This window comes from Passer domesticus, chromosome Z, assembly GCF_036417665.1.
Source record: "Passer domesticus isolate bPasDom1 chromosome Z, bPasDom1.hap1, whole genome shotgun sequence".
Lineage (NCBI taxonomy): Eukaryota > Metazoa > Chordata > Aves > Passeriformes > Passeridae > Passer > Passer domesticus.
Window position 1 is genome coordinate 31,341,366 of NC_087512.1, and position 26,575 is coordinate 31,367,940.

The following is a 26,575-nucleotide window of genomic DNA, read 5'->3' on the forward strand; positions in this document are numbered from 1 at the left end:
TATGTGCTGGTTACGAGGTCTTTAAAGCAATAGTAAATCAATAGAGCTTACTCTAATTATGTGAGATTCAGGTATCAATCTGTTTTTGTACTAAACAAGCTTTGGACTGATGAAATGTATCAGTAACCTTTTTCTATGTGCTGAACTCACTTGTTTTCCCATTAAGCCAACAATACCTTTGTTTCTCCAACTAGTTATAGTACTTTCTGTAGAATTATCACCCATAAATACACAAAAGTTATCAATGCTTCGTAAGTTCTTAAAAGAGCACAGACAAACCAAGTTGATTAAAGCATCAGTGTATTATTTGATATTTATCACATTCCCCATTTCAAAAGTTTGTGCTATCAAGCATTATGTTTGTTTGTGTACTGTCAGTTTCTTCAGCAAAGCCACATTTAGCAAAGAACAAAGAAGGAAACATTGGCGTAATTTTTTCATCACACCTTATCACCACAAAGTTTGGTGGGAGCTCAGTATATTAAGTGATTAGTATTGACAATGTTTGTTGGCTTTGGCTTCTGAAAACTAATGCAGGTATTTAGGATTTTATTAGTAAGAAATCTTAAATACGTACATGTCAGAGGAATTAATCATTGATTCCCTGTAGACTACTTATATATTTCATCAGACCATTATCTGATCTGAATAACAAGAACAACTGCATAATAAACCAAATTATTGCTGACATATGGGACTTTGTTATATCAGTTATATATTTGCACAGCAATAGGCGTTTTTAAAGTCCTCTCTTGTTTCTCCTGAATCAGATTGACCCGATTTGACATTAGCATGTGCCAACAACTCAAAATTGTACCTGAATATATAATCAAGTACAATATTTATCACATTTAATTGCCATGATTTGGCGCAGGTCATTTACCACACTAGCAATTACAGCAAAAGTGGAGTATGTTTTGAGCAATTTTCCATATAGACTCTAAAATATTGCCACAGCATATCCTAGATTAAAGAAAATCCCAAAGACAAATTATGAAGACTGTGCTCCAAACTAATAAAGGCATTGAGTACATAGAGATTAGGGATAAACTAGACAACATAGTTCCTGTCTGGTTAGTCTTTTTTTTTTTTTTTTTAAACAGACACACTGTTAGACATTCAACATTGCTGCATGTTTAGGGCCACCTAGCAGAACTGAAAGCTTAGCCTAATACACCTCACTGCATGCAGTCTCAAAACAGTTCATGCAAATTAGCTGGATATATTATTTTAATGTGATGTCCACAGGGAGTACAATACAGCAGTGAGCCATGTCAAATGTTACTAAGTAATTTTTAGTAAGTGAGTAAAAAGCACTTTTTTTAACTGAAAGGTAAATTCCTAGTACTAAAACACTATCAGTAGAATTCCTTACTAAGTCAGAAAATGTGTTATCCTTTTAATTAAGAGTTCACGAGTTCATGGGGTATTTTTTCTGTCATAAATGGTAATTACCAAACGACTACTTCAATGCAATATGAAAGTCATCCTGATTCACTGTCTAAGAACTTGTACCCTTTGCTTTGTAATTCCTTCCTAGCTCTAAGATTATGAATACCTGAAAGCAACTCTGAATGTCATCCATCTGCTACTGCAGATTTAGTCTTTCCTGCTTATGTCACATTAATTTCCTAAGTAAATTTTGCTAGTTTTCTTTACTGTTGTGACATAAACTACTTTCTTTACTTTAGGAAGAAATGCATTTGATTTGACTCTGATAAACTTTCACTCCTAGTGACATTTATTAGTTGTGACTGATTTTAAATTACACCTGAAAGTGCAAGATGAATTGCACATTTCTAAGTTTAATAAAATGCATTTGTAAGTTCATGTTTAATGATTTCTAACAGCACTAGTTTGTTCTGATTAGGTGAACAGTAAAGACATAATATAAAAGATATGTGAGTTGTATTGTTTCTTTACAGTAGCCACTTATTATTCTGAATTTGTACTGTAAAATAACCCGTATTTGCCAAGAATTTGTAAAGACAATTTTAATTTATTCTAATTCAAATCCACCTTGTCCCTATAATAGATACAACACATGAAGAATTTAAATCCAAGTCCATTTGGCCTGAATAGACAAAAAATGCTGAGATGCTATTGATTCCTTCCAGTACATTCAAAAACACCTGACTCAACTGTATTTCTACTGACATAACACTGAGGTTTTATTTAGATATTAGCAAACATGAGCAAATGTTTTCATTGCCATACCTTTCACTGTTATTTCTTTTCTCTACCTAGAAAACAGTTAATCCTCAACTACTAATACTAGCTGTTTCCTTTAGCAGAAAAGCAGCAAATGTCAATAACGGGTCCACTGTCCCAAGAGAAATAATGCCTGCAAAAGTTCTCTTTCCCAGATGCAGATATATTTAGTGCTGAACAACATCTAACAGCAGACACTTCATGACATACATTTATATGATCTTCATACCTTCTGTTAACTCTACAGCTCAGCCAGCAAACCTCAGTTCCACTGCTCATGACACCCTTTTAAATGAGTTTATCTTTTTGTTTCCCCTCAATAGTTCTCACCTATCAGAAACAGTGTCATCAGTACTTTTGAATATGCCTCATAAAAGCCCTTAGAAAGCAAAGCTGTTGTATAGAATTGTCATCCTCATCAGAAGAAAAAAATACACATACATTTTATATATATAAAACTTGATGAAAAATTTAAGAACTTCAGAGACATGGACTAAAAATGCTTACAATTGAATGTGGACAAAAATATCCTTAGTATCTATAACTCAGGCACATTTTATAGTAAACTGAATGTCCTGTCACCTGCCATTGCTTCGCAAGTCAGACCATTCTGCAGACCCCTCCTGAGGGAGTATCTCTTTGTTTAGATTTTGTGTCTATTCTACCACATACCTACACCTGCACTGAAGTATGACATTACACAATACTTGCTATTCTCAGTTTCTTTAAACAAGTATTCACCTTCAATTTTCTTCACTCATAAAAAACCCAGCAAAAACCACTTAATGCACCTTCCCACTAAAAACAGTTCCAAGTTACCACAGCCAAGTTTCTCTTTGACCACAACAGTAACCTGAAAACAGAAATGCATGCACATACACATATATACACACAAATGTATATATACATATTTAAAGATGTGTGTGTGTGTGTGTGCACATATGTATGTGTGTGAATGCTAAGAAAAGGTCTGGACAAGCCGAGAACATAGGGACAGTAAGCAAGCACAGAGAATTTACTTACTAATGCTGTCCACTCGGACCTCTTTGGAAACCTGAAGGAGTCTCCGCTTTCCCCTCCTGCCAGTCAGGCGCCGCGTTGTGCCCCTAGTCCACACAGGCCCAGAAGGAACTGCAAAGAGAGAGAAGCACATGCCACATCAGGCAGTTCTGTTTTGATGGGATCCAGCTCCGCTGCCGCTAGCTCCTGGGGGGCAACCCTGTTTTCAGTGCTGACACCGACAAGTCATTCTTCCAAAGATTTTTTTTTTTTTTAACAGTGATTTAAAATACATAAATAAATAAAAAGGCTTTCCTGGGGCTCCTGCGCCTTAAAATTTGCGGGGGGGGGGCTGTGGGGGGGTGGCGGGGAGGTGAGAGGTAAGGTACCTGCAACTCTCTCCGATGAGGCCGGCAGAGAGAGAGAGAGAGGGAGGGAGGAAAAGAACGACGAGAGGGAGGAGAGAGGGAGCGAGCGAGGGGTGGGGAGGAGGGGTGGGGGGTGTGCGTGTGTGTGTCTGTGTGTGTGCGGGGCGGGGGGCGCTGGAGCGGCTCTCGCCGCGGGCGCGGCGGCCGCCAGCTCTCGGTGCGAGCACCGCCGTCTACAGGCGGGCGGCGAGCGGCCCGAGGGGCTGCGGGGGCCGGTGCGGGGGGCGCGCTGCCCGCGGGGCTCCGCGCAGCCCCCGCCGCCGCTCAGCCCGCTCACCTGCATTTCCTTAACGAGCCACTTGATGGCCGGCAGCGGCGGCAGCCCCCCGGCCCCGCCGCAACTTTGGCGGCCGCGGAGCCACGCCGCCCCCGCGGAACTGGGGATGGGGAGGTGCCGGCCGCGAGGTGCCGCGCCGGCCGCTGCCCGCGGAACTTTCCGCGCGGCGGAGAATGAGGGGCCGGGCTGGGGGACTGCGAGGGTGCGGCCGGGGTGCGCCGAGCCGAGCCCCGCGTGTTGGCGCCGCAGCCGCGCAGGCAGCCCGGTGCCGGGGCGCGCTCCGCGCCCTCCTCCCCGGCGCTGCCTCCTCCCACCGCGCTCCCCGGCGCGTACGACAAGAGCGAGCTCCTCGCTATTAATAATAATAAGCCAAATCTCCACCTTCCTCTGGCCCTGAGAAAACAATTAATAATGCATTAAAATAATGCACCTTTAAAGCCACCGGCGGGCGATAATAAAATAATGTTACCACTACTTAAGAGAGAGCTGCTGTGGATGTGGTGGCGAGGCACGTTTTCCTATCATTCACACCCAAATGTGAGCACACATTCTGCTTCTGGTATTCGCAAGTCTCTTTCCCGTACCAGAGCAACTATCATTATCACCATCAAAGAGAAAGTCTCCAAAGCTGAGTGCAGACACCGAGTCCCCAGGTGGCTTCTGTGGTTGGGCTGCAAAGAAGGCACCCTCCCCCTCTCTTCCGTTCACCCCAAACCAATCTCATCTCTTCTCCTCTTATGCTTATACCGGTGGGTTAAACTCTGCGTTTGGCCCTTTTAGTGTTTTCCCTTCCGTTCCTCCCCTGACGGTAGTTTGTGTATTTTAAATAAAGATTTCATTCTGCCAACCCGCAGGAAGCTTTTAACAAGATGCAGCTGAGCGTGTCGATATCTTATATCTTTTTACTGCCGCTCCGGCGTGTATATCAACTCCAAATTCCTTTCTTTTCTTCTCCGCCTGATACTGTAGCATCTGAGACGGCGGTGGCGACAGAAGCGGAGCGCTGCTCCCGAGGGGGCACTTTTACTTTGCCCTCAAAGTATCTCCCAGCAATAAGACCTGAGACCCCTTGGTGCCGCCTCCCCTCCCTCCTCTCCCCCTTGTCCCCCCCCCCCGCATTCGCTCTTCTTCAGAGCAGAATGCTGGGGTGATTTCTGCAAGGTTTCCAGTTCCACTGATAACACTACACGGTCTGAGAACAGACGGGGTGGGGGGAGGGGATTTTCGTTTTAGTTAAGGATACAGTTTTGTGTTTGCGCTATTTTTAATTAAGATTTTTCCAGAAATAGATCCCATCGAGATTTAATTTACAAAGGTATTTCTAACTCCGGTCAACACCGTCTTCCAAGAGGAACATTTTCAATCATTTGCCTCCCCACAACAATGCACAAATGTTTTTTACATACCTTATATGAAAATAAAAAAAAAAATTAAAAAAAGATTTTGTTATTGGGGTATCTTTGTGTACTGTGGAGTTTGACTGGGGGGTATTTTAGTGCATTTGGGTTCGCGTTGGTTTTTTGTTGGTTTGGTTGGTTTTTTTGTTGGTTGGTTGTTTTTTAATTGTCACTTCATCAGCATTAAAGTTAAACTTTGTTCAGTACGCCGGCTACCTCCAATTGACTTCTGGGATTTGAGAAACACTTTCCCCCTCCTCCCTTCCCTCGTCCTCCGTGGATTTTTTGAATCAAGGTGATTTCTTTCCGTGATAGGCGTTTCCCAACACTTAGATGTGCAGTTCTGTCTTGCTGGTCCCCTGCTACTCCACAGATGCTGAGCCGTAAGCACATGCTGGTGCTGTGGCGCCAGGTTAAGCCTGAGGAGCGGCACGGCACGGGCCTAAGCCTCTCCAAGAGCTCAGCGCAGCCTCCGGGAAGGCGCGGGGTGAAGCATCCCCGCCGGGCGGGGCGCGCCCCGCGGTCACCGCACGGCAGCAGGGCAGGCGGAGCACCCCACACGCGGCCCGAGAAAGGGCCAGAGGGGGATCTTCCTCGTCCTAGAGGTGGCAGAGGGCGCGCCATCCTCCTGCGGATATGATTTCATCTCCGAGGTTCATCCTGCACAAACTAGAGAGCTACCCTTTAAAAGAGTATAGGCGACGAGGAGCACCTGGTACTGACTATTGCTGGCTTTTCTCTAAGCTTCGCTTCAACTCAGTTTGACCTAGTTTGAAGCATGAACGTTCAGAGTTTGGGGGGAGGGGTGGGAAGGACAATAAAAGAAGAATAGAAAAAAATTTCTCTCCACATTCTTCCTCCCAGTGGTGTTTTACCCTTTGGTAGATCACTTGCGAGTAGTACTTTAATTTGCAATTAAATATGGCATTGCTAATTATTTTAGAACTGATTTTATCTCTACAGTAAAACACTGCTAAATGCAGTAGAAAATTAGGGATTCTAAGATCTTTACACTCCATATCAATATGGAATTATACATCTTCCATTCTTATGTTCCTTTCAATCTTCAATCCTTTCCTTTTTTTTTTCTTTTTTCCCTTATTTACATTTTTCTGATTTACTATATCTTATTCCTGCATTTCACTGCACATTTCTTCTGGGAGTAATAAAGTGGTATATATTATATGTCATGAGTACCAAAGTTTTGTTCAGTATTGTATATTAAAGAGGTTGCTTCATGATAATTAACAGTGAAGCCCAAATGAACCACCCATTCTGCATCCTGAGCATTTCACTATGTTGTCAAACTTTGTAAAAGGCATATGTGAATTTAATATTGAGAAGTGTTGCATAGTTGGTAACAAGAGCAACTGGAAGAAAAATAATGGGAAAGCAAAATCACATAGCAATAAACTAGAAATAAAAAGTTCCAAATATTAATGTAGATGTTATTGTGTATCAGAATTGAGAAAATCTCCAAGCTGCAGAATCTGCCAGAATTTATGACCTCTACTATCTGAAATAACTGACATTTCATAGAGTCAGTGCTACACTATACCAAACTAGTACAGTAGGAAAGGTGGTTTGTGTATCTGCTTTTTTTTTTTTTTAGAATTCAGTTGTAGTAGTAAGTATTCAGTTTTGTACATCAACAGCCCTTCTTTTGGGGCATAATCTATTTCATTTTTGCAAGCCATGTATGAAAACTATGATTGAGGTTGGCCATTTAAGAAAAATGGTAACGAAGCTTGAGCAAGAAATATGCAAAGCTGACAGTTTAAAGATGCAAAATACCATTGTATTTTACTTCCACCTTTTGGTCTCTGTGGGGACATGTGCTTCTTTTTTTCAACCAACTTCAATCCTCAGGCCTTTTTGCTTTTTGTGAACTATAATCTCTAAAGAAAAGCAGTAGACATGACATGTAGCATATTTATAACCACAATGAACAGAAAGAGGTTGAATTGTCCCATCCCAAAATAAAAGTTATGAGATAAGAGGAATAGGAAATACACAGGAAAATACATAGCAAGGAACACTTTGTGAAACTGCTCTTGATCATTTTTTCTGGGACAGTCTAACCTTTCCTGCAGGAAACTGAGAAGATGACTCAGCGATTTTTAACCACCTGGAAGGCAAAAAGGACCATTCCTGCAAAGACCAGGTGCCTGCAAGCAGCTCTGAAAACCTGGTATCCTCACATGATTAATTTGTGTGACATGGGTTTGTCAATACAAGTTTTTCTTAGCTGTTTTTTCCTTCTTCGTACTGGTCAGAGCTAAATATTTTATTCTAAGAAACAAATAAAATATTCCATTAAGAAGGTACACATTGTTAGTGTTAATATACTTTCACAATAACGCTGTTTTAAGTGGAACTGGAAAAGATGATATGTATTTTTTCACATTGCCCATTGTTCAAAGTCTGTGTCTGCATTGTACACATATTCCAAATGTGCATATGATGAGAGAAATTAAGAAAAAATTGTGTTCATATATATACATATGTGAATTAGCTTTCTTACAAAATAAGAGAAATTTATATTTAAGAAGGTGGTTCTTACCACTGGATTGCAAGGTTCCAAAAATGTATTTGCTGATATAATCTTCCACTGTCACGTTGCTGAAATGAAGTTTTTCTGTATAAAAAAAGGCTGGTTATGCACCCATGAGCCAAACACCCCATGGGTGACAATGGGAACTTTTCCTGGGAACTATTTTTGTCAGGAAGCATGACAGAAGATATTAATGAGGAAAAAACAAAATTTGATTTCAGGACAGCAATAGTTATATATAACCATGTTAATTTATAGAAGAACCACCCTAACTCCAAATATATTTACTTTAATTTAATTACTTTATATTTACCTTAAAATTATTTGGTAATTGTACATGTATTTGATAGTATTTTCTTTAGAAATGTTTAAAAAGAAAAGTAAAATGCTGAACCTAAAATGTCATATGATATGCTCTTAACTGTCTTTTTTCTTTTTGATCAAGCAACTAAATGTGTCTGTTCATCCCCATTATGAAGAAAGTATAATTTCCTGTATGACTGAGTGCTGTATTATTTCTTTATTATTCCTAACCTTTTATGTGTTAAGTTTCACGCTGAACAAAAAAAAAAAAAAAAAAAACAACAAAACCATGAGATGGAAAACTTGATAATTTAAACTGTAGAGCCTGGGTCAGAGCATTTGGATCTGGCAGTCTCAAGTTATTGTGCCCCCTCTCTGTAAAACTCTATTTAGGCACCTACATTTGAATTCATAGAACTGCTGTTCTTTGTTTCTTCTGTAGAGTAAGAATCATCCACATAAGAACAAAACTTCAGGGCAATTCTATGGAACATGCTTACCTCTGCTAGGCACCTGCCTAATTTTAACCAAGGAGTCAAAAAAAGGAAAACCAGCTTATTGTCTTGGTGTCTAAGTAGATTTCTAAGTGTTAGGGATCAACCTGGGAATAAATCTGAAGAATTATGTATCCAATATCAATATATGTTTGTATTAGTAGATTTCCTTTCCAAAACAACTGATGTTAGATTTGAAAAACCATATGACTAGGCCACAGGTTGGAGCAGTACATCAATATCAATGCTCATGTAAGCCTTGAAATATACCAGGGAATTTCAGTCTGCATTAAAACATGCATTGAAGTTTAATCAGATTTTAGTCTATTATAGCTTTAGATTCTTATCTGCAGTACTGAAGATAAAGAAAGACTTTGTCATTTAATTTAGTGAGGACAGTATCGGTCTCCAAATGAGTAACCTCATCTCTGTGCTTAAGCAGACAACCTGGGAAGAGCTTGACAAGTGTTTCATTAATCCACCTACTGATATTTTGGTTGAGTTTCTTATACAGTTGGAATACAGTCTGAAGATAACTTAAGATTTCTGAAATGAAAGGAAAAAAACAATGTAGTTCTCACCTTGAAGCCTCTTTTCTTCACTAATTCCTACAAGATATGTCTTGAGCATATGTTTTCTATCCTTGACTAAAAAGAAGTGAACTGTTAAAAGTAAAAATATGATGATGAGAAAATAAGGAGATGCATTTTAAAAAAGATGACTGGTGGCAGAATTCCTTAAGGCAAATAATGATGTACCTCATGATAAAAAAATAATAATTCAGTTTATTGTCTTTTAATAACAATCTCCATCTCTATTATACTGATAGTTTAAAGAAAGAAAGAAAGGTGTTTGGTTATGTGTCTGCTGAAGTGTGTGTCAGGTAAGCATGTCACATTTAATTTGTGACCTAATGTAATACATGCTGATGTATTATATGTCAAATCATGGCTTCATAAACCAAAAAATATCTTCCACTTTCTTGGCTTATATTTCTGATTATTTTACCTTTGCACTTCAGGTTTTGATGGGTATTTCTAAAATTTATATGTGAATTAAAACCAAAAAGTTGTATGTTCTGGGTCTATGTTCTTTCATAGATCAAACCTATGCAAATAAAAATGTTCTGTATACAGACCCCTTGGTGTCTGTATACAGACTTATTAATAAAGATAAGTTGAATTATTAATAAAGATAAGTTGAATAAAGTCTTCAGTGAAATAAAATATTTTAAAGAATAGAATGTTGTTTGCCAAAAGCATTTCATAATGTCTGCTAAAGAGGAATGCTTATTCTGTATAATTCAGGTTCTGGTGAAAAAATAATTTATTCTCTTTTTCTTTTCCTAAGGTCCAATTAGGCTCCAATTGCCTATTTAAATTAAGATTTAGCCTCATTCTGGTGTTTTCTATTACCTCTGGAACTTATAATTGGAGGCATGGCTGTTTATTATGCTCCAGTCTCCGCTACACCTTTTCTGCTTTCATTGCAGAAATAGGTGTGTATCTACGGATCAGAACCTATTCTTAAATTGTAACATACGTCAGGTGGTAGCTGTACATTAGTTAGGAGTCCTCAGTTTTCACTGAAACCCAAGATTTACAGCTAACAATATTTTCAGCAACTTTTCCATTTAATTCTATAGAGTATAAACTATTCATGGAAAAGAGAATGCAATATGAAAAATAATGCAAAAGTTCCAGTGTTCTTGGAGAACTCCTCCAGATGTAGAGAAATAAATGCACTGAGGTGCCAAGAAGGGTTTGGTCAGCAACAATTCCTCTACTTCCCTAGCATAACTAAAATATCAAACCAAACTCAATGATATTACCATAAGCCCATGCATAAAAACTGAACAAAATCCTCTATGCATGGATCTGTAGGAAGCTAACTAAAAGTAGGAATTATCTCACATTTCTTCTATGTATAGATCATCAATAAAATTACTGGCAAAAAAATTGACAAATATAATGCATATTTTTTAACATGACCAAGAACTGTGAGATGCAAAAGACAGAAAAAGATCAGAGGAAGAAAAGAAAAAGAAAGAAAAAAAAAGAAAGAGAAAGAAAGAAAGAAAGAAAGAAAGAAAGAAAGAAAGAAAGAAAGAAAGAAAGAAAGAAAGAAAGAAAGAAAGAAAGAAAGAAAGAAAGAAAGAAAGAAAGAAAGAAAGAAAGAAAGAAAGAAAGAAAGAAAGAAAGAAAGAAAGAAAGAAAGAAAGAAAGAAAGAAAGAAAGAAAGAAAGAAAGAAAGAAAGAAAGAAAGAAAGAAAGAAAGAAAGAAAGAAAGAAAGAAAGAAAGAAAGAAAGAAAGAAAGAAAGAAAGAAAGAAAGAAAGAAAGAAAGAAAGAAAGAAAAGAGGACGGGAAAATAGTGGATGTAGCCACAGGTTAATCTAACAGCCTTGTTTTATTTATGGACATCACCTTTCTGCAAACCTATTTTCATGATTCAGCAGTATAGAATCTATGATTTGCAATACTAGATCTATCAGCAGTGAAGGAAAATTTTGGTGAAACTTTATTGTAGAGAGGATAGATGAGAGAAATTGTACAGCCTGGGTTTGAATGATCAGTATTTTCAGCAATTTTCTATGACATTAGGTAAGTGATACAGTTTCACACAGCTATACAGTGCCAGTACTGGTGCTGGCAAGCATTATGATGGTGAACCAACATTAAAGCCTATGGATGAAGAAAATTAAATCTGAAGTGTCACTGCTGTTGGGAAAATACTGCCAGAGAAAGCAATATTTTAAGATGTGCTGCAGACTTTGCATACTCAACAGAGTGTCTTCAAAGTTTTATAGGAAAAATACTATAATGATGTGCCAAAGAAAAAATATTTTTAAAACTTTTTAAAGTTTAAATTCATTAAGCATCTCAGCAGATGAAAATGCCTACATATCTGGACAAAGTTCCACACTAAAATTTTCTAATAACAATTCTCTCTGTAAATGCATTCTCAAAAAAACACTGATACTCTTCCAAGAGGTAAAATTCACTATCAGGAAATAACTCATCCACCCACTGCATTTTTTTTTTACTTGATTACTTAGAGTGGAATACTTCTAAAACTATAGGTTATAAATGCTAACTGCTAAGGTAGAAAAAGTTGGAATTTTAACATCTGTAAACAGGGAACCCTTCCTCTTTTCAATGTGCAGCACTGGGTACACCATGAGGAACTGAAACATAGCCCATGTCAGAGTCTCACATATTTTATCATTGTTATATCTTTTTGACACAGCATATTAATTAATTTCATCCAAAGTCACCCACAAATGGTCAGATAGAGTCTATTTTCTGCCAGATATATAATGACATAATAAATAAATCTAGTGTTATTGTTATAAGATTGCTTGAATATTTCAAACAACTTTGATAAACTAAGAGATAGTATTATGGTATTATCTTTCCACTATTATATTTAGTACAGCATACTACCTAGAAATTGCAAAGTACTCTGTCAGATTCCAAGTGAGTCACAGATAATTTGATTTTTCTGTAACAAAAATTCTGAGCATAAAAAGCAAAGTGAAACCAAAAAGACCATGAGTGGCTTAATGGGAAATTTAAGCATTTTTTCCTCTCACTTTCTCTGAAGTTCTACTTGCATTTGTCACTAGAAAAATCTTTCCAGTACACACTCTCTCGGTCTGTCTTACCTACTTAGAATGTCTCCTACAAATGTTTGTACCATGCCAAAAACAATAACTATAAGGAGGCAGCACAAGAAGACAAACAACCCTTAACTTAGGAATTTTGATTAGAACCATAAATTGCAGATATATACAATGCTTTCCATGTTCTGACAGATTATAACACTTAAATATATCCTTATATATTGCTTGAGAAAGAACTGAGTCAGTGTATGTTTCAATACTTCTATGTTAGAGGAGGGTAATAGGCTCTATAGCAAAATTCACTCACACAGGGGAACTATTAGTTTATGAGTAAACCACCAAATTCTAAGCCATCATTTTTAACTCTTAAATGTTAATGTATAATAAAAAAAGGCTGGTTTTGTCTGTTAAGTCCCTAAATATGGTTTTGTGTAACTAGTTTCCTTAGAGTTAGGCCAGATGTACAATGACTCAGAATCAGGCCCATGAATATTTCTAGATGAGTTCCCCCAATATCATAGTGTACCCTCCAGTGATCTGACTACTAACAGAAGAAACTTTTTCTTTTAACTCCGTCATGAAACTGAAGTACAGTAAAATGTCTGCATAAAAGAAACTAGAATCTCTAGTCTGCTTAATTACCAGCTTGTTCAATTACAAAAATCAATAAAACCCTTCCAGTTCCAGTTAAGTAAAGTTAATAAAATAAATTAATTTTTGAAAAGTTTACAGTGTGAAAGAAGTTTAGTCTAGTATTGTAGAATTCTGGGAGCTGGCTCCTCAGTACTCCTAATATAGCCCTAAAGGTGGGGTGATCAAGGATATTATTTAGATAGCTTATGTAATAATGAATGCCTTATTTGGTTATGATCCTTTATTTAGAATGTCATTAAAAATTTCAGCTCAGGCTCTTCTTATTGCTTCAGTTAAGCATTAGAGCACTTGGCACAGACCCAGAGAAGTGATCCCCATTCAGTATGGCCAGGACAAGACTCTTTGCCCTTCTCAGGCTGGCACTGGGACTAGTAGGCCCATGGCATCTGTGCATTCCAGCTCAACTAAAGTGTAAAGAAAAATATAATCTCTGATATTGTCTGCATGCAGTCACAGAGTATGTAAACATTATAATTTTTCACAGCAACTCAAAGTAAGGAAATGATGATCATTGCAAAACAGAAGTTCTTTGCAGTTCACAACATCATACAGAAAATAGTAGATTTACCATTCACAGAAGGTGAATTTTCAGTTTCAACTCATGAAGAAACTATTAGTCCCCCAAAATAATAGTGAAGGGAAGTAAAATAATTACCATGGCTTGCAGATATCTGCTTTGTAGCTAACACAAACCATATGAATCTGGGCATTTTCTTCATTTTTGCAGAAGTAAGCCAGCCTAATTCAGGAATAGAGTTAATGTATATCTGATTCATGTGTTCTGTTCTTTCAGGATGTTTCATCCTTTGCTTACTGACAGTTGTCAGCTGTTGATTAACTAGCTAATTTATCTCTGTATTCTTGTAGAGGGAAAGAATGAGGTAAAGTGTATATTCCTACACTGAATTCTCAGCTCTAGGTTGTTAGGTGAATCAGCTATTGGCTGAACAGTGTGAAACATCCAAGGTAAAATATTTGCCAAGTGCTGTTTCTCTAGTAATTTTAAGAAATTTGATATCATTGTATTCTGGGCCTTCTTAAATGCCAATAACTTAATTTACCTTACTCATATTCACTTTTCTGTTCATTTGGCATTGAAAGGATTTAGCTTTGTATATCAGTAGAGTCACCATGGCATCTTGGGCTGATAATATATTTCCCAACATTTTGGCTCTCAAATCAGTTTGTAAAATCCCATTACATATAACTTCAATCCGCTTATCTATGCTTGAACTGCTTCTTGAAAACTGTCTAACCTTTATTAAGAACATCTGTCTGTGCTGTCAGCTTTTTTTTCAGTTTCATGATTCCTGCTCTCACAATGGAGATCATGCGGATGGACACAAGGATGACAACACAGAACACAAAGAAGTGTTCACTGATCTAAATTTCAAAGTTGAGTCTAAAGAAGCAGCTTTGATTCTGTGAAGCGTTTAAGCTGCAGAAACCTTACGGGGGTTTAAAAGTAGTCCACCTGGTCCTTAAAACACCATAATTAGCTGCTTGAAGCTTTGTGTATTAGAGACATTAAATGATATTTACAAACTAGATTAAATTCCTTGTCTTTTCTATACTAAAGTTTTGTTGTTTTGTTTTTTTTAATATATTCAAAAATCACAAATAATGGAAAATGAATGAGTGCTTGACTGTGTCTCTTTTTTTTTGTATGCTCATTAGCTTCATAATAAGTTTACATGTGAGGAGAGCACAAGTGTAACTACATACCAAAAACACCAGCAAAAAAGATTTCTGGAGGGTGATATAGGTACTAGATGGTCCAGCCAACAATGGTGCACAGCTGGATCTGCTCACAGCTAACTACTAATACAGAAGAGTGGATGAATGTGTGACAATCAGGGGTTTTCTTGGATGTAGCACTCAAGTTCCAGTTCATGAGAAAAGGGCTCTAGGATCAAATCTACTTTTAGAGGAGGTTTCAACTTAATTAGGAAAGTGACGTAGGACATATCAGGAAGGGCAAAAGAGGTCAGGAAAACTGGCTACTCTAGTGATAGAAAAGTTCATATTGAGATAACAAGTAGATGCATTAACAGATAAATTTGACCAATCAAAAATCATGGCAGAGTTCCAGTGGCAGGAAAAAAAAAAAAAAAAAGCAAAAGAATACAGGAAGTAGCTGACTTTGGTCGCTGGAAAATTAATAGATTCAGTTTATTTCACTCAGAGAATTGTGAATAATGGGCCACACTGGAAACTGTTGACAAGGTGAATGATTCAGGGGTATTTCTGAGACCTATATTGCACAATTTTTTTTGTTAGGGACCTGCAGAAAGGACAACTGCCTGAGAAAACCCCAGTACAGCCTAGTCTTCCTCATGTCTGAGCTTGCTCTGGGCTTGCTAGAGCCCCACCAAACTACATTATGCTTCACTTAAACCAAAAATTGGATGTTAAACAGAAGAAAAGGAGAAAAGCAGGAATGCAGGCCAGGACAGGGTTAATTTTTGCAGTAGCTGGGAATGGGCATGACTAGAACACTGAGAGGTTATTCTATTCAACATCACATAATTTCTGGGGGCAGGAAAGACCTTTTGGGGAGAATGGATTCTTTATATTTGAGTAAGTGCTGGGGTGACCCCAGTTCCAAGCCAGAGGAAGAACTTGGGTGATTCTGTTTCCAAGCAGGTCAGGAATTTTCTGTTGCCAGGGTTTTCCATAGTAAGCAGTAGCATTTCTTTACTTGTACCCTCTGTCATTAGTATTGCTGCTGTTACTGATTGTTTTCTTATCTCATTGCTGCTTCCAGTAAATTGTTCTTACCTCAAGCCATGATCTTTGCCTTTTGTGTCTCCAGTTCTGCTCTCCATCCCACTGCAGAGACAGACAGTGTGGAGAGTCTCATTGGAAGCACTTAATTAGGAAGAACCACTCTTAAACCACAACAGAAACACATTTACTTTTTTACTTAACTCTGCTAATAAAACACACAATGAGCCAGAGGAATTACAAATTCAAACAGGCCTATAGAATCATATTTAAGTATTCACAGAAAGAAAAAGAGAATATTTGCTCTATACTACATGGGTTTTTAATCCACATAAATAATATGATTGTATTTTTTCAAATGTTTTTTGTAATTAAATTTAGTATTACCTTTAATACTGTTGTTGAAGTATATAAGCTTTTTTTAAAAAAATCTTAAATTACTGGAAGACAAATTATTTACATAGAAAAACATAATTGTTCAGAACACAAATATATGAAAATGCCTATGCTGCAGAAGTATTTTGTTCTGCAATAAGGGAAAAAAGTTATCTATGAATTCTCATGCAAAACTAATTATGTTTTTATTTTAATCAAATTTGTTAGGATTATAATAAAATGCCTATAAAATGAAAAAGAAATATACATTTTTAATTTTTAATTTTTAAACTTCTGAATATTTTACAAAAATCTCCCAAAACAGATTTAAAAAATCCAAAAATTTAAAACCGAACCTATACTCTTAGCCTAAATTAATATTTTAAATATTCGGACAAAAAATAATGCTTACTAACATGTCACAGTTTGAAAACTCACTTTATGTTATAGTAAAAAAAAAGGTAATTATTTTTATTTCTTAGTCTCTTCATAGAAATTCTAATATTTCATTTGCATTCACAATACATCACAGTGCAGTAGTTTTTGCACTTTCTGGGAGGGAAAAAACCAACATATGTAGATACTACTTCTGCAAACCCTTTCTTACATGGTCAGAATTTCATAGGAGGATTTGGACTTTTTTTTTAGTATATTAATTATTGTTAACAGAAATATTATCTCATTCACTGTTTTACTCAGAAAGAGCCTGTCCTTAAGACCACCCTCACACCTTTGTTGGTTTTAAACTTCCAGTGGCGCTCTAACTATAGTAGAATTTGAAAACTTTTGAGACTCGGCAGTTTGTTTAGTAAGTTATAAATGAACTTAGGAGCCTAATCTTCAATGGTATTGTTCAAAGTCTCCACTAGGTGAAAAACTTAGGGTGCTTCAAAAAAAGCTTGCTTTTGTAGCCACATTCAGACAAGAATCTTCACACAAACCACCCGCCAGTAAAGGTTCCTCTATGTCAGCATCCAGTTCTTCTGTGTAGAATGACTTTAGAATCTTGATCTCGAATTGGTTTGAGAGAGGAGAGAACTCTCTATTCCTATCTGTCAATTTACACTTAAAAGTAAAGATAAGCTCATTGCTTCCCAAACATCCCCTTTGGCAATGAAAGCTCAGCAGTCCAAATTGCAATCTCACTAGATGTGGCAATCTCCTCCAGTTTATGCTATCACAGCTTCATTGAAAAAGATGACTAGAGTGTTTTCTCAGTGTTGCTGAACATTTATTCTTAGAGATTTATCCTACTGAAAATCAGCAGGACTGTGCATGTGTGCAGCACACCTAGCCTCTTAGCATGTACTCCACTTGTGATGCACCAATCCAATGCTATTTCATACCATTTTCTCTCAGGTGTTGTTCTGTAAAACCACCAGAAGTAAAAAGGGATATTTGTTTTTGTCATAAAAACATGCACTCCTAAGGCAGTGACTTTCTGTTTATAGAGCAGCAGCAGTGTTTCTGGGCCCTTTGAAAGCTAGCACCATATGATTAGAAAAGCAATGTGAACAGAAAAGTCTCAGCAACAGAAAGGAAGTTAATCATATGCCTTAAATATACTCTAAGAATATAAAAAAATAACAAGATGTTGTCATATGGACAGCTTTCCTTAAAAGTGTGGCCACACATTGAGTTCTATGGACCTGTTGACACCCATGGAATTTTCTTTTTGCTATGGAGCTGTCAGATGTTGTGCTGAAGATGCTATCTGAAATCTGGGAGTACATACCTATAGTAGTTTGCTCATTATACTTCAAACACAAGATATTTTGCAGGCTTTTGGTGCTCCTGCCAGCCAAAACAATTACTACAGACATTCTGACCCCTTACTTCCTACATATCTTTTTTTTTTAAATCTGATAAAAAAATAACTGTTCTACTCCATTAATGACAAAATGAAAGCTCCTATTTTCAGGAGGAAACACAATTTTCTGTTCTGTATGATGAAGGTTTCCCTATCTCTTGGGGACCTGTGAACCTCTCCACCTGCCTTTGCTGAGATCTTCCTATCTCAGAACCATTCACTACTCATAATAGTCTTCATTCCTTAGTCTGCAAGACTTTTTTCATTCTGTCTTCTAGATATTAGGACTCTGAACTTATTTGCAATATTGTGCCACATTTTGGGGTTTGTTTGATCATCTGCATGCTTAGGAGTATGGATAGTCACCCTCCTGGGCTTTTAGTGGGCTCATCAACTCAAAAGAGGGTGCAGGTTTTTGGTGGATAGGAGCAAAGCAGACCAGGTATCTCTCACTACCACTACTGTCTCTCTCCAGGGATGCCATTGTTTGTGAAACCATCATGCACTTCATAAATATTTTCAGCTGTATCTCCAGTTGACTAATTAGGATGTCAAGCTCCACAGATCATCCAATAGGGATTGAGTAGAGAGGATAATAGAACATTATAAATAAAATTAGTATCAGTTATTCCCCTGATCATCTTTCATCTTCTGCCTCTCTCACCCCAGCTTGGTTGTTCAAGTGTCTGAAGAGGTATTCCAGAAAAAAAATTATCTGCTATTAATATTTCTAACTAAACCTTGGTTTTTTTTTAATTTAAAAAATGAAGACAAAGGCAAAACAAAACAAATAAAACAGATGACTCATTTGTTCATTCTCATTATTCCTTATAGTGAAGTAAGAACATTTTAGGTTTGATATAAAAAGCTGAAATGCTATTTATCTATTTAAATTGTTCTTACACTGGAATTTTATAGCATACCTGCTTTTGATTTCCCCCTACAATTAGGATGGACTTACAGTTTGCTGTGTTACTTATGGTATTGAATTTTCTGTGTTATTTACAAGTAATAGATGAAATATAATACTTTATATGCCTGTTTTAGTTGCATACACAATTTGTTTAAACTTCTTACAAAATCGAGAAAATTCTGAGATTTTTTTTTCATTTGGTCAATATAAAAGATCTATTATTAGCAGAGATCATACAGCTTTCTCAGAGGAGATGTTTTTTTGGACTGATGGGCTTTTTATTAGTTGTATGTGGTATTATTTTTAACTTAGAAAGTCTACTGTGATCCATGAAATTTAGGCACTCTTACTCCATGATCCTGTGGTATATGAAAGAACCAAAGATCACATGCCTTTTTACACAGATTATGACATGACCCATTCTAAAAGAGCTAAGGTACATTCAGAGTGCGGGATCCATGTTTTCTGGATTAGTGACTCTCTCTGAATATCCTACAGCTGTATTTTGAGATGATGATATCTGTAAAACAATTCACTACTAGTTTGCAATTCACTGCTTTAAAAAAATGCAGTGCCAAAGAAATGAAATAGGTTAGTGTTTGCGAGTTTCTTTCCAACGCATTTCAGGTAAAACCAAGTAAAGCTTTTTATAGAATTTAATTCCTCAATGCATTTGAAGAGAGTTATAAGAAATTTGTGGATTATGTCAGCGGATAAATAAGCATTTTGAGGAAAAAGTGACTGTGTATCTAGTACTATTAGCATGTGTTACATGCAACAAATTTATGGGTACATGTTTTGTGCATCAGAAGACCTTTTTAAATAAAGACAGGACACTATCATAGTTAAGAGTCTTATTTGGGATTGTCTGGGGTTTTGTGTGGGGTTTTTAGTCTGCTAAGTCCAAATGTGAAATTTGGAACCACACAAATCTGCACACACCAGGGGATTTGAAAATCTGATAATATCTATTTCCTTCTTTCACATAAAATCCTTGCAAGAGAAATCATGTTGTGTCAACAATTACAGATTGATTTCTGCATAGAAATGTTTCACTTCTTAGAGTCCTGGTGCACTCCTTTCAAGAGCTTCTTTAGATGTGCTTTGACTCTGAAGCTTCCATGGAACACTATCCACATTAAACTGTATTTGAGCTGAACCTTGTGAAACAGGATAGAACTAGTCTTCCTACAAGGTCTAGTTGCAAACTTGGATACAAACTTGATACAGTGATAATGGATCCTTCATCTCAAAAACACAGAGATCAACCAAATAAATACAAGTTTGATGAGTCATTCAAGGTCAGAACTACACACATCACAAAGACAGCTCTGACCTTATTCATTATTTTCGACTAGTGCAAAATCTTCCTTCTCCTATTTTCAGTGCTCTTCTTCATCCTTAAAATTTTAAAATTATTAGGTAGTACAGAGAATCACAAATGTCACTAACTTCACAGAATTTACATGGACTAAAACAAAAACACATTTTAATTAGAACACTTGATTTAATTGGTGCTGTGAATCTCTAGTTGCATTTGGCAATGAATCACAAATTAACATAATCTTTTTTTAGAACTTCACCACAGGTTTTCTGTTGTTATTTTTTAAACCCACAAATTTTGCATTCCTCCCACTACCTGCCCCCACATATGGTCTCTTAGGATTCTAAAATAGTACAAGTCTCCCTGACACGCATTACAACCCATCTGTATTTAAAGTTATGCCTTCTACTAACTATTGGTTTATATTATTCTGTGATTCTTCCTGCCACACCCCCCCCCCCCCCGCTCTGCTTTTAAATGCATTATCTATTCATATCTGAGTAGAGTGCTGTCTTGTCAGAAAGACAGCTTGATAGGTACCATACCCCTCAAGGAGTCAAACTTAAAAATGTTAACTATCTAGACATTGTCACCAAATCATTCCTCTGAATGAATCCCAAGTCTCTGCCTTCAAATTACAGTATTTTCCATTTTATTTTCTATGCTATACATGCAACAATAAGCATACTAACCAGTTCCTTTCCCCTTAATTTCAGACTACTGTTTGCTATTGGTTGGACCAATAAAACACCCTCAGAAATGTAATATTAATGAAAGAGATGGAAAACATGCACTACAGTTAGACAGAAAACCCTGACAGGAGGTAGAAATTTTTTCCTAATTACATATGCAGCGTCAAAAAAGCACTTCTAGCATTTTGCCACCACAATGTTCATGCAGTCACATGTCAGAGCAAGTGTCGGTTTTAATTGTGAATTTACAATTAACATGTAATTTTACTATTCCAACTCATGCTGATATTAGCAATTTTAATTCTCTAAGTTTAAAACATAATACTAGGTTATTGTCAGGGATATAAAGCCCAAACTCACTCAAATGTATAGAGATTTATAGTCCCAATTAACATTTGAAATATATAGGGATAACTTACAAAATGTGAAGTGTCAGTTACTAAAATCTGTGATCTGTTTCCCTCGATCTCATGATGCCATTTCTATAGCATATTGCCAGAGGCAATATGTCTATGAGTCAATTATATATCAACATTTATTTTTCAGTGACTTCCTTAGAGGACTAAGAATTTAACTATCTAGATACGTATGTAGCTTCATCACCATAGAATCAAAGTGCCTCCGGAGTATTTAAAAATAGAAGAAACTGCAGACATCCTGGTTCTTCTTCTTCTCTCCCATTCTTATCACGTGACAGATTAATTAATTGGGGTGGGGATTCGGTTTTGGGTGAGGTTTTTTCCTGGCTTTCTTTTTCTTTCTTTCTTTCTTTCTTTCTTTCTTTCTTTCTTTCTTTCTTTCTTTCTTTCTTTCTTTCTTTCTTTCTTTCTTTCTTTCTTTCTTTCTTTCTTTCTTTCTTTCTTTCTTTCTTTCTTTCTTTCTTTCTTTCTTTCTTTCTTTCTTTCTTTCTTTCTTTTTATTTTTTTCTTTTTTGGTGTCTGTTTTGTTGTCACTGTTGCCTTTTTTATTTTTTTTATGTCTTCATTTTTAATTGAAGGGGATGAATTGAAGGAGGTGGTGGTGTACAAATATCTATGGTAGAGAGAAAGGCTGTATGAATATCTTCCAGTGAAAATACCTTATCAAGGGAAAGCTAAATAAAAATGTGGTTTATATTTAGTTTTGAAAAATGCCAAGCCTGTGGGAATTCTCAGCATCTGTGGGAGTGAGTGCTACAGGCTGGGTCCCAATCCTGTGAAATTTTTTGTAGTCTTCTCTTATGAGTCTCTCTAAATTGATCAGCAATGGCATGGTTCTGTTGGAAGACACCTCTATCAAAGGCCAAGGTGGAAGTGAAAAACACAATTGCTGTGGGATCCAACAACCAAAGACGTGCTGCAGTTTGAATTTCAGGGTAGAAACTTAAAGTGGGAAAAATATACCTAGAAATAGGAAGATTGTGTAGTCATAATGGTAACTAGTGCTATAAGGTGTCTTGATTTCTCTCTGTGAATCAGCTCAAATTTTTTTAAATAAATGAGGTTTTATGTTTTGGGATGTATTTTTTATCTGATGATTTTGAAATAATAGAGAATAGACAGTGGAAAGTAGAGCTTATCTCAAAAATAATGGATTAATATACAGACTGTTGACTGGCCATGGAAAAAGGAGTAATTTTTCTCTCTGAGACTATGCCAATTTGCAATACCATTAGAGCTGTCCAAGAAGATAACTGAGACACACATTATTAGAGAAGATGCTAAAAAGAATCAAGTTCTTACAAGGAGGTAATTTTGTCTGCAATATCATCCTTTTTTTTTTTCCCTTGACTCCTGTCAATTTGTTTAATGTTTTTTCTTTGGTGCAACAGTGCCAGTTACACCTGGAAATCCAGAGGTAGATACAAAGGAAATCAACATACAGGTGCTTAGTTCCATGATATTGCCATGTAGCTGCTAGGCAATAAGAAACACAGCATTCCTTCTAAAGTAATTGCTGTACATCAAACATTAATTCCATTAATATTAAGGATTATGCTGAGCTAAAACTACAGAAAATGGAGAACCATGTATCCATAATTATAGTATACCAGAATCATCGAATATCATAGTATTCCAAATGACATGCTGTCTGATACTTTACTGAAAAAAACACTAATGTTTATATAACAGTATATATTAAATTGCAAGTCAGACTGTAAATACAGTACCTCAGATATTTGAGCTGTTGTGGTGGTTTAATCTTGGCTGGGTGCCAGGTACCCAGCAAAAACACTCTATCATTCCCATGCTCAATTGGACACAGGAGAAAAAGTATTGGGAAAGGCTTATGGGTTGGGATAAGGACAGGAAAAGCTCAATTACTGATTACTCTCATGCGTTAAACAGAACCAACTTGGGGAAATCAATTGAATTTATTACCAAATAAATCAGAATAGAATAGAAGTAAAACAATATTTAAAAGCACTTTTCCCCCACCCCTCCCTTTGTTATGGGCTTAACTTTATTCCTGATTCCCTATGTTCTTCTCTTCAGTGGTGAAGAGAGATGGGGGATAGGGTTGTGATCATCACACATTGCTTCTGCCACACCTTCATGCTCAGGAGACCCCTACTCCAGAGTGGAGTCTCTCCCACAGGAGACATTCCTCCTTCTGCAGTGCAAGTCCTTTCTACAGTCTGCAGTTGCTTTTGAACTACTCCAGTGTTGGTACCTATTTCAAAGTGCAGTTCTACAGGAGCAGGTTCCTCCAGCGTGGGTCCCTTGGAGCAACCTGTCCCTGTAGAAATGCCCAGGGCAAGCCCTGCCAGCAAATCTACTCTGGAATGGGCTCCCTTCTGCCTAGGGTCACAGCTCCTGCCAGGAGAAAATTCCATCATGTACTTCTCATGGTATCCCATATTTTGGGCACATTCACCAGCTTCCCCTTGGACCTCCATGGGCTCCCCTCCAGGGGGACAGCCAAACAGACCTCATCATGGTCTTTGCATTGAGCTGCTTTGGCACCTGTAGCATCTCCTCCCCCTCCTTCTGCTTGGTGTCTGTAGAGCTCTTTCCATCACATATCTCACTTGTGTCATCTCTGACCTCATTTACTTTCTCATAACATTCTTTTCTCTTGTATAAATTATGCCAGAAATACTACTACCACTGCCTGCCAGAGGTGGGTCCCTCTTGGAGATGGCTAGTGTTGGCTTTGATGAGATGTGGAAAGTTTCTGGCAACTTTTTACAGAAGCAATCCCTGTCATCCTTCCCCTCCACTATCAAAACCTCACCATACAAACCCAACACAGTTGTTATTATCTTCAGCAATTTATTAATAAAAAATACAGCTCCAGTTCTCTGACACTAAATTCATATGTGACATGCACTTCTTTGAAAATGCAACTTTTTATTTTGATATTATGAAGTTAATATTGGTGAGACATGGCAATTAATGACAATTATAATCTTCCACACTTATTTTTGTGTAGAGCCTTTAAATTCAGAACACGGCATGATACCAGCAAATAATGGGCATGGCTGGAAAAGGAAGAAAAAACACCTTGCTAACCACCTTGCTAACACTTGAAAATAATGCACCAGGGAGTAAAACAAAGTCTGTTTATCACAGTCAGCTCACATATTCAAGGTTTCTTCCTTGGTCTGCTGATAAACCAGCTTAAAGTCTAAAAACTGTCCAACAATTTATTACTAAATATCTGCAAGCTTCCAAAAAAAGGCCATTTGTCCTAGAGATAAATGGAAAGGCAGGGTCAATTATATATCAGCATTTTATTTCCACATAAGCTGGAAACCTCCAGCAGTTGCTGCTGAAGCTACTGCAGTTTTTTACATGAAACCTATCCTCTTGCCATAAAAGTTTTATTAATATTTTATGGCCCATTTATGACTGATGCAAAAAAATGCATAAGACATATATATATACACACATATATATGTATGTGTGTGTGTGTGTGTGTGTGTGCGTGTATATATATATATATGTGTATATATATATATATATATATATATAATGGTTATAATCCATTGTAATCTCTTTCCAAACACCTCTCAAGCCCCTGAACCCCCATTTTTCTAAGAGAAAATCAGTGAAACCATCTGAGGAAACTGAACATATATGAGTTCATGGGACCTGGCAAGATACACCCCAGAGTTCTGAGCAAACTGTATGGTGTAGTTATCAAGCCACTCTCCACAATATTTGAAAAGTCATGCCACTACACATGGTGACTAAAAAAGGGAAACGTTGCTCCCATTTCTAAAAATGGCAAAAACAAAGATACTGGGGCTAACCAACCAGTCACCTTCTCCTCTCGGACCAGTAAGATCATGATAAAGATCTTTCTGGAGGACATGTCAAGGCATACAGCTGACAGGGAGATGGTTAGAAACATCCGACATGATTCTCTTAAAAAAAAAAAAAAAAGACAAATTATTCCTGACTAGGCTGGTGGCCTCCTTCAATGTAATGGTTGCATTGGTGGATAAGGAAAAAAAAAGCCAATTAATGCCTTCTGTTTTGACTTCTGCAAGGCCTTTGACACAGTCCCACACAACATACTTGTCACTAAATCATTGAAGTAAGTGCTCAGTGGACAGACTATTTGATGCATAAGGAGTAATTTGGATTGGCAAAGAGCTGTAGTCAATGGCTGAATGTCCAAATGAAGATCAGTGACACATGGTATCCCTCAGGGGTCAGTATAGGGCTATTCAATGTCTTTATTGATGACACAGACAAAGGGATTGACTCAGCAGTTTTTCAGGTGACACCAAGCTGAGCAGTGCAGTTGATAGACATGAGGGAAGAGATGACATAAGAAAGGATCTTGAAAGTCTTGAGGAGTGGTCCCATAAAACTTCATCCAGTGCAATAAGAGAGAGGGCTGGAACATCTCTCCTGTGAAGAAAACTGGAGAGATTTCAGGTTGTCCCACCTCAGGAAAAGAAGGCTCCAAGGAATCCTGAGTATAGCCTTTCAATGTAATAAAAGAGTCTTATAAGAAAGACAGGGAAAGACTTTTTAAGATAGCCTGTAGTGAAGGGGGAATGGTTTTAAACTGAGACTAGATTTATATTGGTTATAGGGAAGAATTTTTTAGAGCTTTGTTAGACACTGGGACAGGTTGCCCGGAGAAACTGTGGATAAAATTCACTTTTAACTTTATTATGTTTTATAAAATGAAATCTTGATTTTAGCAATATTTCAAGGGCAATTATCTATATAATAATGACATGGTTAGATTTTACTTACTTATTTGCTTCTTTCTGTGCTGATCCTCTTTAGCAATAGATGTGGGTAGAGATACTGGAGTATTGTACAGAAAAACTGTATAATATCTACATTTGAAAAAAGTAAACAATGTCAGCTAAAAATCCAATACTTTCTACCAAGAGCTGTATTGAAATATTGGCTGAAATTCTGGGACTAGTAAGCCTTCACAACTAGGCTATGAAGTTTTATATGATACACTACCATTTCTGAGGCATCTGAGAAATGACAATTAAGTCTGTCAATGTTTTAAATTTTGTAACTAATGCTTCATATAGCTTTAACATAAACCTGGACCACTTCTTTATACATGCTTTTGTTTACACCTAACTGCAGGCCACTTGTTTCACATGGCTTATAAAATAATCAGCATCCATCTTATTTTCTCCAACCTCTAGATCTCCATAGGACATGTTGTCTAACACAAGCCATGTTTTGCAGAATACCTTGATAAATCTTATTTAATGTGAAATATATTGTGTCCGTATTTTCCTGATCCTGCAGCATATTTTCCCCTGTATAGTAATGGCTATATGTTGTTGCTATGGAGTATGGCCATTTATTAAGGAGCATTTTT

The 26,575-nt window shown here is 37.0% G+C and overlaps 1 protein-coding gene across 20 annotated transcripts in view; it reads right to left on the reverse strand.

Moving 5' to 3' along the window:
- The window catches only part of PTPRD (protein tyrosine phosphatase receptor type D), a 1,155,490-nt gene extending 1,151,785 nt beyond the window's left edge, over nt 1–3,705 (reverse strand). For 7 of the 20 annotated variants that reach the window (XM_064404736.1, XM_064404735.1, XM_064404734.1 and 4 more), the window contains exons 1-2: nt 3,600–3,705; nt 3,235–3,342 (exon numbers count right to left, since the gene is read on the reverse strand). The gene's annotated coding sequence lies outside the window, so the exon portion shown is untranslated. The remainder of the gene's footprint in view (nt 1–3,234; nt 3,343–3,599) is intronic. The other 13 variants (XM_064404744.1, XM_064404743.1, XM_064404739.1 and 10 more) reach the window with 3 other exon arrangements.
- Between the last annotated feature and the right edge of the window lie 22,870 nt (nt 3,706–26,575).